The sequence below is a fragment of the Triticum urartu genome, chromosome 3A (genome assembly GCF_056163025.1).
Source record: "Triticum urartu cultivar PI428250 chromosome 3A, HENAU_Tu73, whole genome shotgun sequence".
In the NCBI taxonomy this organism is placed as follows: Eukaryota; Viridiplantae; Streptophyta; class Magnoliopsida; order Poales; family Poaceae; genus Triticum; species Triticum urartu.
In genome coordinates this window covers 413,775,588-413,789,872 of record NC_141875.1, presented here as the reverse complement: position 1 = coordinate 413,789,872, position 14,285 = coordinate 413,775,588, and positions in this window count along the sequence as shown.

The following is a 14,285-nucleotide window of genomic DNA, read 5'->3' as shown; positions in this document are numbered from 1 at the left end:
TTAGTTTGTTGCTATTGCTTTCTTCATGACTTATACATGTTCCTATGACTATGAGATTATGCAACTCCCGTTTACCGAAGGAACACTTTGTGTGCTACCAAACATCACAACATAACATGGTGATTATAAAGGTGCTCTACAGGTGTCTCCGAAGGTACTTGTTGGGTTGGCGTATTTCGAGATTAGGATTTGTCACTCCGATTGTCGGAGAGGTATCTCTGGGCCCACTCGGTAATACACATCACTTAAGCCCTGCAAGCATTGCAACTAATGAGTTAGTTGTAGATGATGTATTACGGAACGAGTAAAGAGACTTGCCGGTAACGAGATTGAACTAGGTATTGAGATACCGACGATCGAATCTCGGGCAAGTAACATACCGATGACAAAGGGAACAACGTATGTTGTTACGCGGTTTGACCGATAAAGATCTTCGTAGAATATGTAGGAGCCAATATGAGCATCCAGGTTCCGCTATTGGTTATTAACCTGAGACGTGTCTCGGTCATGTCTACATAGTTCTCGAACCCGTAGGGTCCGTACGCTTAAAGTTCGATGATGGTTATATTATGAGTTTATGTGTTTTGATGTACCGAAGGTAGTTCGGAGTCCCGGATGAGATCGGGGATATAACGAGGAGTCTCGAAATGGTCGAGACGTAAAGATCGATATATTGGACGACTATATTCGGACATCGGAAAGGTTCCGAGTGGTTCGGGTATTTTTCGGAGTACTGGGAAGTTACGGGAATACGGGGGAAGAAGTATATGGGCCTTATTGGGCTTTAGGGGGGAGAGAGAGAGGCAGGACACGTGCCCCCCCAATGACTAGTCCGAATTGAACTAGGGGGAGGGGCGGAGCCCCCTCCTTCCTTCTCTTCCCTCTTCCCCTTCATTGTCTCCTACTCCTACTACTTGGAAGGGGAGGAATCCTACTCCCGGTGGGAGTAGGACTCCTCCAGGGTGCGCCATAGGGGCCGACCCTCTCCCCCTCCTCCACTCCTTTATATACGTGGCCAGGGGGCACCCCATAGACACAACAATTGATCTCTTGGATCTCTTAGCCGTGTGCGGTGCCCCCTCCACCATATTCCACCTCGATAATGTCGTAGCGGTGCTTAGGCAAAGCCCTGCGTCGGTAGAACATCATCATTGTCACCACGCCGTCGTGCTGACGGAACTCTCCCTCAAAGCTCGGCTGGATCGGAGTTCGAGGGACGTCATCGAGCTGAACATGTGCTGAACTCGGAGGTGCCGTACGTTCTGTACTTGATCGGTTGGATCGTGAAGACGTACGACTACATCAACCGCGTTGTGCTAATGCTTCCGCTTTCGGTCTACGAGGGTACGTGGACACCACTCTTCCCTCTCATTGCTATGCATCACCATGATCCTGTGTGTGCGTAGGAATTTTTTTGAAAATACTACGTTCCCAAACAGGATCACTTACACATAACATCATGAAATGGTTAGGCATGTTTGACTTTCTACCTTCCACGGTCACCGGTCTCCTTTCCAACATGATATCTGCAGGACACGCCATATCATTAGTTGTCATGTTGTGCCAAATATTTAGTCACGTTATGGCGTGAGAACAAATTGACCAACAGTATGACATGCACATGAAAGTGCAAGTAATCCCCGGGTGGTTTTGATAATTCATAACAACATATAGCTCATTGAACTAATATCCATTCAAGATGAATATTTCAGGATGTTCAATGTGGCATGACATGAGATAGAGATGTGGACCCCTCAAAATGCTAAGGACAAAGATTGACAAAAGCTCAAGACTCTTCATTTCTATTTTAGTGATCCAAGATAACATCGAGTCCATAGGAAAGCCAATACTATTAAAATGGGATGAGGTGTTGCTTAATGGTCTACTTGCTCAAAGTGCTTAGTGATATTGCTCCAAAACCCTCAGCCACTTTCTCCATCCAAATATGGGATGAGGTGTTGCTTAATGGTCTACTTGCTCAAAGTGCTTAGTGATATTGCTCCAAAACCCTCAGCCACTTTCTCCATCCAAATATGTCAATACCCTAAACTCCAATTCGGCCTCATCGATTCTTTCTATCCGGAGCCACCGAGTTCATTTGACATAGCCACTGCCAGAAACCCTAACGATTCGATCACACCGATACGGATCTTGGTCCCACCGAGATGGCCTTGCTAGCGCTTTGTGATCTATTGCATTCAATTCAGTCTCACTGAGTTGTTGCAATCGGTCCCACCGAGTTGGCTTGACAGATTCTCTCTTGCTTATTGCTTCACTTCGGTCTCACGAGTTGATGCAATTGGCGCCACCGAGATGAAATTTGCCCTAAGCCCTAGCACATCGGTCCCACCGAGTTGTTCCAGCCGGTCCCACTGAGATTTCTAACATTCATATTTTTGATCAGATTGAAGCCACCGAGTTTTCCTAATCGGTGCCACCGAGATGAGTCAAAAGTGTGCAACAGTTGGATTTTGTGTGGAGGCTATATATACCCCTCCACCCTTCTTCCTTATTGAGGAGAGCCATCATAATGTGCCTACACTTCCACCATTCATTTTTTGAGAGAGAACCACCTACTCATGTGTTGAGATCAAGAGATTCCATTCCAACCAGTTGAACCTTGATTTCTAGCCTTCCCCAAGTTGCTTTCCACTCAAATCCCTCTTTCGCTATAGCCAAATCTGTGTGAGAGAGAGTTGAGTGTTGGGAGACTATCATTTGAAGCACAAGAGCAAGGATTTCATCATCAACACACCATCTATTACCTTTTGAAGAGTGGTGTCTCCTAGATTGGTTAGGTGTATCTTGGGAGCCTCCGTCGTGATGTGGAGTTGAACCAAGATGTTTGTAAGGGTAAGGAGATCGCCTACTTCATGAAGATCTACCCGAGCGAGGCAAGAACTTCATGGATGATGTTGATGTCTACTACACAACTTTATTCTTATAGACTCGTGTTGGGCCTCCAAGCGTAGAGTTTGTAGGACAGTAGCAATTTTCCCTCAAGTGGATGACCTAAGATTTATCAATCCGTGAGAGGTGTAGGATGAAGATGGTATCTTTTAAACAACCCTGCAACCAAATAACAAAAAGTCTCTTGTGTCCCCAACACACCAAATACAATGGTAAATTGTATAGGTGCACTAGTTCAGCGAAGAGATGGTGATACAAGTGTAGTAATAATAATAGATATTGATTTTTGTAATAGGAACAATAAAAAACAACAAGGTAGCAATTGATAAAACAGAGCACAAACGGTATTGGAATGCTTGAAAATGAGGCCTAGGCTCCGTACTTTCGCTCGTGCAATCTCTCAACAATGCTAATATAATTGGATCATATAACCATCCCTCAAAGTGCGATGAAGAATCACTCCAAAGTTCCTATCTAGCGGAGAACATAAGAAGAAATTGTCTGTAGCTATTCTTTCCGACCGATCTATCCGAGAGTACGTACTAAAATAACACCAAGTTATTCTTTCCGATCGATCTATCAAGAGTTCATACTAAAATAACACCAAGTTATTATTTTCGATCGATCTATCAAGAGTTCGAACTAAAATAATACCAAAGCAAATTCGGATTCATAATACTCAATCCAACACAAAGAACCTCAAAGAGTGCCCCGAGATTTCTACCGGAGAAACAAAAGACGAGAACGTGCATCAACCCCTATTCATAGATTACCCCAATGTCACATCGGAAATCCACGAGTTGAGTGCCAAAACATATCTCAGGTGAATCAATATAGTACCCCATTGTCACCATGGGTATCCATATGCAAGAGATATATCAAGTGCTCTCAAATCCATAAAAGTATTCAATCCGATAAAATGAAATCTCAAAGGAAAAACTCAATTCATCACAACAAGATAGAGAGGGGAAAACACTGTAACACCCCGGATGTAATTTACCTTATATGTATTCCAACTCTTGTCGTTTACGGCGCTAAGTTATTTTATTTCTCCGCTGTCAGGTTTTTGTCTCCGTGTGTTGTTGTCTTTGTCATGCATCTCATATCATGTCATCATGTGCATTGCATTTGCATACGTGTTCGTCTCATGCATCCGAGCATTTTCCCTGTTGTCCGTTTTGCATTCCGGCACTCCTATGTCACCCGGTGTCCCTTTCTACCTCTTTTCGTGTGCGGGTGTTAAACATTTTCGGATTGGACCGAGACTTTCCATGCGGCCTTGGTTTACTACCGGTAGACCGCCTGTCAAGTTTCGTGCCATTTGGTCTTCGTTTGATACTCCAACGGTTAACCGAGGGACCGAAAAGGCCTCGTGTGTGTTGCAGCCCAACACCTCTCCAAACAGGCCCAAAACCCACCTAAACCCTCTCCATCATCTAGAGCGTTCGATCACGATCGCGTGGCCGAAAACCGCACCTTATTTGGAGTCTCCTAGCTCCTCCTACCTCTATTTATAGCCCCTCCTCCAAAAATTCCGGGTCAAAACACCCCCTAACCCTAGCTCCTTCCCCCCTCCTCGCGCCGCCGGACGAAGTCTGTTAGGCCGGACACGTCCGACCTGACCCGCTGCCGCCACGTGTCGCAATACGGGTGGCCGCCGACCCGCGCCCACTTCGCCGCACCGCGAGGGCCCGCTCGGCCTGCTGCCGGCCTCCGAGGGCCCGTGGAGCCGCCGCCGCCCGGGTCGTCTCCCTCCTGCCGCTCCGCCCCGCCGCCTACCTCCGATCCGCGCTGCCGCAATGCTTCACCGGCGCCGGAGTAGCTCCGCCCCGCCGCCTCCTGCATGCCGGCATGCGCCGCGCCTCGCAGCCGCGTCTCCGACCGCCGCGCCTTGCCGCCCTCCGTCGCCGGAGTCTTCCCCAGCTCTGGCCAGTCCTCTTCTCCACGCCCGCAGCATCTCCGGCGAACTGCGCAGCATCTCCGGCCACCGCTACCTCCATTTCCGGTGAGATCCCGATCGGATCTGAGATCGCCGCTACAGTAAACCCTAGTCGGGGTTGACTTTTCCCTCTACTCTTAGTATTTTTATGCAACTTTGACATGCCATAACTCTGCATCGGTGGCTCCGATTCGTGCGTGTAGCATATCAAAATGTTCGTCTCGATGAGTACATCATTTCATCTCATTGCATCATTTTTATTTGAGCTCATCTTGATGCCCGAAATGCTGTTGGAAGAGGGCTATGTGATGAATTTGTCAGATCTGTTTCAGCAAATGGCATTTTGTCATTTTGCCATGATTAATGTGTGCATGATATGATCCTGAGCTCTACATGTGTTTTGTTTTATGCCATGCCATCTTTACAGGGGTGTATGCCATGTATTTTTGTGATATTTGTGGTGACTAGCACAAGCTTGCAAAGTAGCGTAATCGGTAATGCTGATTTCAGGGACTTAGAATTTCACTAAGTCCTTGTCCTGTTTTTGTTTTTATGCCATATGTTCATGTTGTTTCCTAGTGACCCGTGCCTCTTTTGAGATGATCAGTGAGGATGTTTTGTTAACATTGTGGTGCTCTATACATGTATGTCTTTGTTTGCATTTATGGAGCACCCTAGCTTGAGTCAATCGAGCTCTACTTTTGCTATAAATTAATCCTGGCAGATTGTTGACATGTTTAGCGATTTTGCCGAGGATGTTGCTATTGATCCGTGCATGCTATGTTATTGTTCTTGCAATTTCTAGCTTCTATGCCATGTATTCTTGATGGGTGTATGCTTAGTTTATCATGCCATGCTCTGTAGTGAGTGCATCGAGCTCGTAAACATGCCTACTCGTTAACTGTTTTGCATGCTCTAGTTTTTCACTAAGTCTGAATCTGTTTATATTTTTGCCATGTTCACATGCTTGCAATTGTATTTTCTGATCCCTTTTTGCTCAAGGTCACTAAGGGACTTTTGTTAAGTGTTTTGAGTAGCTTCATTCCATGCCTTGCTTTGCCATGTTAAGTTCCCATAGCATGTAGTTTTCATGCTCTAAAGTGTGCTTCCTGATGATAAATTCCAGACTTGTGTTAATTTCACTAAGTCTGAAACCTGTTATCATTTGCTCTTTTGCCATGCTTGTTTGAACCTGTTAATGGATGAATTAGCCGTAGCTCAGTGTTCATCTTTTGTCAAGCTTCATGAGTGGATACCTGCCATGTATTTTGTTGTCATGTTTGAGTGCTGTAGCATATTTATCTTGATGCATTTATTTGGTCACTTGCTGATTATCGCAGACCGGTGCCATATTTGTTTTGCTTGCCATTTCCAAACCGTGCATCCGATTCCGGTGATCTTTATATCGATTTCAACCGAAATCACCTCACCTTTCCAGCGGCACTCTTGGATTTCCAAGTTGAGGCCAGGTTCATTCATTCCTTGTCAAATCTTGCATATGCATCACATATCGCATCCCGCATATCATACCATGTTTCCATCATGTTGTTTGAGCATTGCACGTGGTTGATTGTGCTCCGTTTGCTTGTTGTTCTTGTTTGGGTAGAGCCGGGAGACGAGTTCGTGAACGAGGATCCCGTTGAGTTCGCTTACGAGGATCAAGTCAACTCTGAGAACTTTGCAGGTAAGATGACCATACCCTCGAAATCACTTCTATCTTTGCTTGCTAGATGCTCGCTCTTGTGCTATGCCTATGCTACGATACCTACCACTTTCTTACCATGCCTCCCATATTGCCATATCAAACCTCTAACCCACCATGTCCTAGCAAACCATTGTTTGTCTATGTTACCGCTTTGCTCAGCCCCTCTTATAGCGTTGCTAGTTGCATGCGAAGATTGGAGATCGTTCCTTGTTGGAACATTGTTTATTTTTAGGATATCACCATATTATCTTGTTTATCTTAATGCATCTATATACTTGGTAAAGGGTGGAAGGCTCGGCCTTTTGCCTAGTGTTTTGTTCCACTCTTGCCGCCTTAGTTTCCGTCATATCGGTGTTATGTTCCCGGATTTTGTGTTCCTTACACGGTTGGGTTATAATGGGAACCCCTTGACAGTTCGCCTTGAATAAAACTCCTCGAGCAATGCCCAACCTTGGTTTTACCATTTGCCACCTAGCCTCTTTTTCCCTTGGGTTTCCGGAGCCCAAGGGTCATCTTTATTTAAACCCCCCTAGGCCAGTGCTCCTCTGAGTGTTGGTCCAAACTGGGCAGCCTGCGGGGCCACCTCGGGGAAACTCGAGGGTTGGTTTTACCCGTAGCTTGAGCTATCTGAGTGTTCCCTGAGAACGAGATATGTGCAGCTCCTATCAGGATTTGTCGGCACATTCGGGCGGTGTTGCTGGACTTGTTTTACCATTGTCGAGGATGTCTTGTAACCGGGATGCCAAGTCTGATCAGATTGTCTTGGGAGAAGGAATATCCTTTGTTCACCGTGAGAGCTTGTGATGGGCTAAGTTGGGACTCCCCTGCAGGGATTTGAACTTTTGAAAGCCGTGCCCGCGGTTATGGGCAGATGGGAATTTGTTAATGTCCGGTTGTAGATAACCTGAAACTTCACTTAATTAAAATGAACCAACCGCGTGTGTAACCGTGATGGTCTCTTCTCGGCGAAGTCCGGGAAGTGAACACAGTGTTGGAGCAATGCTTGACGTAGGTTGTTCTAGGATTACTTCTTGATCATAGTTGTTCGACCGTGCTTTTGCCTTCTCTTCTCGCTCTCATTTGCGTTGGTTAGCCACCCTATATGCTAGTCGCTTGCTGCAGCTCCACATCACACCTTTGCCTTACCTATAAGCTTAAATAGTCTTGATCGCGAGGGTGCGAGATTGCTGAGTCCCCGTGACTCACAGATTACTTCCAAACCAGATGCAGGGACCGATGATACCGCTCCAGACGATGCGCTTGAGCTCAAGTGGGAGTTCGATGAAGACTCTCGTCGTTACTATGTGTCTTTCCCAGATGATCAGTAGTGGTGCCCAGTTGGGGTGATCGGGGACTTTGTCGCATGTGGGGGTTGATCTTTATTTCGGTACCGTAGTCGGACCATGAGTGTATTGGATGATTGTAATGTTATTCATGTATTTGTGTGACGTGGCAAGTGTAAGCCAACCATGTATCCTTTTCCCCTATTATATATTTACATGGGTTGTTGTGAAGATTACCTTACTTGTGACATTGCTTTCAATGCGGTTACGCCTCTAAGTCATGCTTCGACACGTAGGAGATATAGCCGCATCGAGGGCGTTACAAACACCATATGATCCAACTATATTAACAAAGCCCGTGATACATCAAGATCGTGCCATCTCAAGAACATGAGAGAGAGAGAGATTAAACACATAGCTACTGGTACAAACCATCAGCCCCGAGGGTGGACTACTCCCTCCTCATCATGGTGGCCGCCGGGATGATGAAGATGGCCACCGGTGATGATTTTCCCCTCCGGTAGGGTGTCAGAACGGGCTCTCGATTGGTTTTTCATGGCTACTGAGGCTTGCGGCGGCGGAACTTCTGACCTAGGGTTACCCCCAGGGGTTTGGGAATATTTGGGAATTTTAGGGCGAAGAGGCGGTGCGGGAGGCCAACGAGGTGGGCACAACCCACCATGGCGCGCCCAGGTGGGTTGCGCCCCCCTCGGGGCACCCCTCGGGTAGTTCTTTGACCCACTGGGTGTCTTCTGGTCCAGAAAAAGTCTCCAAAAATTTTCGTTGTGTTTGGACTCCGTTTGGTATTGATTTTCTGCGAAGTAAAAAACAAGCAAAAAAACAGCAACTGGCACCAGGCACTATGTCAATAGGTTAGTCCCAAAAAATGATATAGAGTTGCTATAAAATGATTGTAAAACATCCAAGAATGATAATATAACAACATGGAACAAGCAAAAATTATAGATACATTGGAGACGTATCAGCATCCCCAAGCGTAATTCCTACTCGTCCTCGAGTAGGTAAATGATGAGAACAGAATTTTTGATGTAGAATGCTGCCTAACAGGTTCATCACATATTCTTTTCTTTTGTAACATGGACATATGGACTTCTATATGGTTCAAAGTAATAGTCTAGTTTTGACATGAAGATTTCAATACTCAAGCATATCAACATGCAACCATGTCTTTCAAAATATCAACACTAAAGCAAGTTATCCCTAGCCCATCATGCTCAATCATTGATCCATTCATGAAACACACTCGCATATTCGCTACACCAAATGCTGAAGTACGATCATAGTGCCCCTTAGTCGGTGCTTTATAAGAGAAGATGGATGCTCAAAATAAAAATTGCTAAAGTAAATAGAAAGGCCCTTCGCAGAGGGAAGTAGGGATTTGTAGAGGTGCCCGAGCTCAGAGCAAAAAAGATAGAGATAAAACATTTTGGGTGGCATGCTTTTCCTGTCAACAAAAATGATCGAGTAGTTCCCAATACTTTCCATGCTAGATATATCATAGGCGGTTCCCAAACAAAAATTAAAGTTTATTCCTTTTTCCACCATACTTTCACATTCCACGGCTAGCTGTATCCATTGGTGCCGTCCATACCAACACTTTCCAAGGAATTTATTATTTGACAACATAAAGTAAATTCATTTTTCATTTCGGTACTGGGCATCCCTAATACCTTTGCTGTACTCTCGTGCAATGACAAGTGAATAAACACTCATCTTGAGAATAACACATCTAGCATGGAAAAATATCAGCCACCCACTACTGTTTCATGAGCGGTGCGAGCACACAAAAAGGAAATTATTTTGAAAATTAGAGATGGCACATACAAATTTGCTTAGAACGGCATGGAAATACCGCATATAGGTAGGTATGATGGACTCATGTGGCAAAACTGGGTTTAAAGATTTTGGATGCACAAGTAGTATTCCCACTTAGTACAAATGGAGGCTAGCAAATAGATTGAGGAGCAACCAACCAAGAAACGAAAATTCACATAAACGAGCATTGAGCATAACTAATACTGAATAATGCACCACGAGTAGGATGTAATTTCATTGCATAACTATTGACTTTCGTGCTTGCATAGGGAATTACAAACCTTAACACCAATATTCTTACTAAAGCATAATTACTCGCCAACATGACTCACATATCACTATCATCATACCACAAAATTATTACAAAAAATCAAGTTTATTTTGTCCAATGATTTTCATGAAAGTTTTTATTATATCCCTCTTGAATATCTATCACTCTGGGACTAATTTCATATGTTGTGATAAACTCAAACAAATATAAGTGAAGAACATGAGCATAAAAATGTTCTTCTCTAAAAATAATATAAGTGAAGCATGAGAGAATTTCATCAAAAATGATAAAGCACACCGTGCTCAAAAAGATATAAGTGAAACACTAGAGTAAATGACAAACTACTCCAAAAAGATATAAGTGAAGATCAAGTGAGTAGTTAAGTAAATGGGTACTATTTGAGGACTCTCACTTATTTGAAAAATTCAGATCTAAGTATTTCATTCAAACAGCAAAGAAAACAAGATAAAATGACATTCCAAGCATAGCACATCTCATGTGAAGAAGCAAAAACTTAGGCTCAACCGCTACTAATCGATAATTGTTGAAGAAGAAAGGTGGGATGCCTACCAGGGCATCCCCAAGCTTAGATGCTTGAGAATTCTTGAAATATTATCTTGGGATGCCTTGGGCATCCCCAAGCTTGAGCTTTTGTGTCTCCTTAATTCCTTTTGTATCACGGTTTCCCTAAATCTTAAAAACTTCATCCACACAAAACTCAACAAGAACTCGTGAGATAAGTTAGTATAAATCAGTGCAAAACCTTATCATTCTCTACTGTAGCAAATCATTAAAATTATTATTTAACATTGCATACTAAATGTCTCTGCATATTTAATACTTCTATCCTCAAATAGAATCATTAAACAAGCAAACATATGCAAACATAACAGCAATCTGTCTAAACAATACAGTCTGTAAAGAATGCAAGAACATTCATACTTCTTTAACTCCAAAAATTCTGAAAATTTATCACACTGTAGAAAATTTATCATAGCTTATTGTGCAAAAAAATTCAATATTTTATCACATTCTGACATTTCTGGGGAATTTTTGCAACACCGATAAACTTTCTGTTTTCAAACAGCAACATGTAGACTCGCAAAATAAGGATGGTAAAGGCTATACTTGACATTTTTATTGAAATAAAATATGTAAACCATTACTCTAAATAAAAGAAAGCAAATACTAACAAAATAAAATGATGCTCCAAGCAAAACTCATATCATGTGATGAATGAAAATATAACCCCAAGTAAGATTACCGATAATGTTGGAGATGAAAGAGGGGATGCCTTCCGGGGCATCCCCAAGCTTAATTGCTTGGATATTCCTTGAATATTAACTTATAGTTCCTTGGGCATCCCCAAGATTAGGGTATTGTTACTCCTTATTCTCCTCATATCGATATCTCACCCAAAACTTGAAAAACTTCAATCACGCAAAACTTAACAGAACTTCGTGAGATGCGTTAGTATGATAAAGAGCAAACCATTCAATTTGGTACTGTCAAGACAAGATTAATAATTGTTATCACACATTGCCTACTGTACCATATCATTTCCACAATTTATATTGATCAATATAAGCCATAGAAACTAGGAAACAAGTAAACTATGCACTGAAAACAGAATATGTGAAAAACAGAACAGTCTGTAGTAATCTGTACTCCAACCATACTTCTGCTACTCTAAAAAGTCTGAAACATTAGTATAACATAGGTAATTTGTATATCTATCACCTGTAAAAAATTCAGATTAAAAACACGTTCCAGTGAATCTTATAAATTCCTGGACAGGGCACAAAAGTTTTTGTTTTTGCACAGAATCAAGTCAACTATCATCCACACTATCTCAAAGGCTTTGCTTGGCAATTTATTGAAACAAAAACAATAAAACATGATTACTACAGTGGCCTAATCATGTGAAAACACCAAAATAGTAGGGGTAAATGTTGGGTTGTCTCCCAACAAGCGCTTTTCTTTAATGCCTTTTAGCTAGGCATGATGATTTCAATGATGTTCGCATAAGAGATAAGAATTGAAACATAACAAGAGCATCATGAAACACAAGGCAAGAACATTTAAGTCTAACCCAGTTCCTATGCATAGGGATTTTGTGAGCAAATAACTTTTGGGAGCAAGAATTAACTAGCATAGGAAGGCAAAACAAGTGCAACTTAAAGATTTTCAACACACAGAGATGAAACTTGATATTGTTGAAATATGTAGAAGCATATATTCCTCTCTCATAATAATTTTCAGTAGAATCATGAACGAATTCAACAATATGACTATCCCATAAATCATTGTTTTCATGATCTACATGAATAGAAATTTTATTACTCTCCACATAAGCAAATTTATTCTCATGAATGGTAGTGGGAGCAAACTCAACAAAATAACTATCATGGGATTGAAAATTAAAACCATGATGACAAGTTTCATGATTATCACTATTCTTTATAGCATACATGTCATCACCATAATCATCATAAATAGGAGGCATGCTTTCATCATAAAAAAATTTCTCATCAAAACTTGGGGAACGAAAAATATCATCTTCATCAAACGTAGCATCCCCAAGCTTATGGCTTTCCATATCATTAGCATCATGGATATTCAAAGATTTCATACCAACAACATTGCAATCATGCTTGCCATTCAAAGATTTTTTGTCAAACATTTTATAGAATTCTTCTTCTATCAATTGAGCACAGTTGTCCTTTCCATCATTTTCACGAAAGACATTATAAAGACGAACAATATGATGCAACCTCAATTCCATTTTTTGTAGTTTTCCTTTTATAAACCAAAATAGTGATAAACAAGATTCGATTGCAAGATCTAAAGATATACCTTCAAGCACTCACCTCCTCGGCAACAGCGTCAGAAAAGAGCTTGATGTCTACTAAGCAACTTTATTCTTGTAGACTCGTGTTGGGCCTCCAAGCGCAGAGTTTTGTAGGACAGTAGCAATTTTCCCTCAAGTGGATGATGAAGGAAATATGCCCTAACGACAATAATAAAGTTGTTATTTATATTTCCTTATATCATGATAAATGTTTATTATTCATGCTAGAATTGTATTAAACGGAAACTTAATACATGTGTGAATATATAGACAAACAGAGTGTCCCTAGTATGCCTCTACTTGACTAGCTCGTTAATCAAAGATGGTTAAGTTTCCTAGCCATGGACATGTGTTGTCATTTGATGAACAGGATCACATCATTAGAGAATGATGTGATGGACTAGACCCATCCGTTAGCTTAGCACTATGACCGTTTAGTTTATTGCTATTGCTTTCTTCATGACTTATACATGTTCCTATGACTATGAGATTATGCAACTCCCGAATACTGGAGGAACACCTTATGTGCTATCAAACGTCACAAATGTAGCTGGGTGATTATAAAGATGCTCTACAGGTGTCTCCGATGGTGTTTGTTGAGTTGGCATAGATCAAGATTAGGATTTGTCACTCTGTGTATCGGAGATGTATCTCTGGGCCCTCTTGGTAATGCACATCACTATGAGCCTTGCAAGCAATGTGACTAATGAGTTAGTCACGGGATGATGCATTATGGAATGAGTAAAGAGACTTGCCGGTGACGAGATTGAACTAGGTATGATGATACCGACGATGGAATCTCGGGCAAGTAACATACCGATGACAAAGGGAACAACGTATGTTGTTATGCGGTTTGACCAATAAAGATCTTCGTAGAATATGTAAGAACCAATATGAGCATCTAGGTTCCGCTATTGGTTATTGACCGGAGATGAGTCTCGGTCATGTCTATATAGTTCTCGAACCCGTAGGGTCCGCACGCTTAACGTTCGATGACGATATGTATTATGAGTTATGTGATTTGATGTATCGAAGGTTGTTCAGAGTCCCGGATGTGATCACGGACATGAAGAGGAGTATCAAAATGGTCGATACATAAAGATTCATATATTGGAAGGCTACATTCGGACACCGGAATGGTTCGGGTCATTTCAGATAAGTTTCGGAGTATTGGGGGTTAACGGAACCCCCCGGGTAGTTATTGGGCCTCATGGGCCTAATGGTGGAAGAGAGGAGGCAGGCCAAGGTTTGGCACACGCCCCCTATCCCAAACCGAATTGGACTAGGGCTAGGGGGGCTGGCCCCCTTTCCTTCTCTTCTTGCTCTCCTTCCTTCTTCTCCTACTTGAACTAGGAAAGGGGAAACCTACTCCTACTAGGAGTAGGATTCCCCCCTTGGGCACGCCCTTTGTGTCCGGCCCTCCTCCTCCTCCCCTCCTTTATCTATGGGGGAGGGGGGCACCCCATAGATACACAAGTTGATCTTAGCCG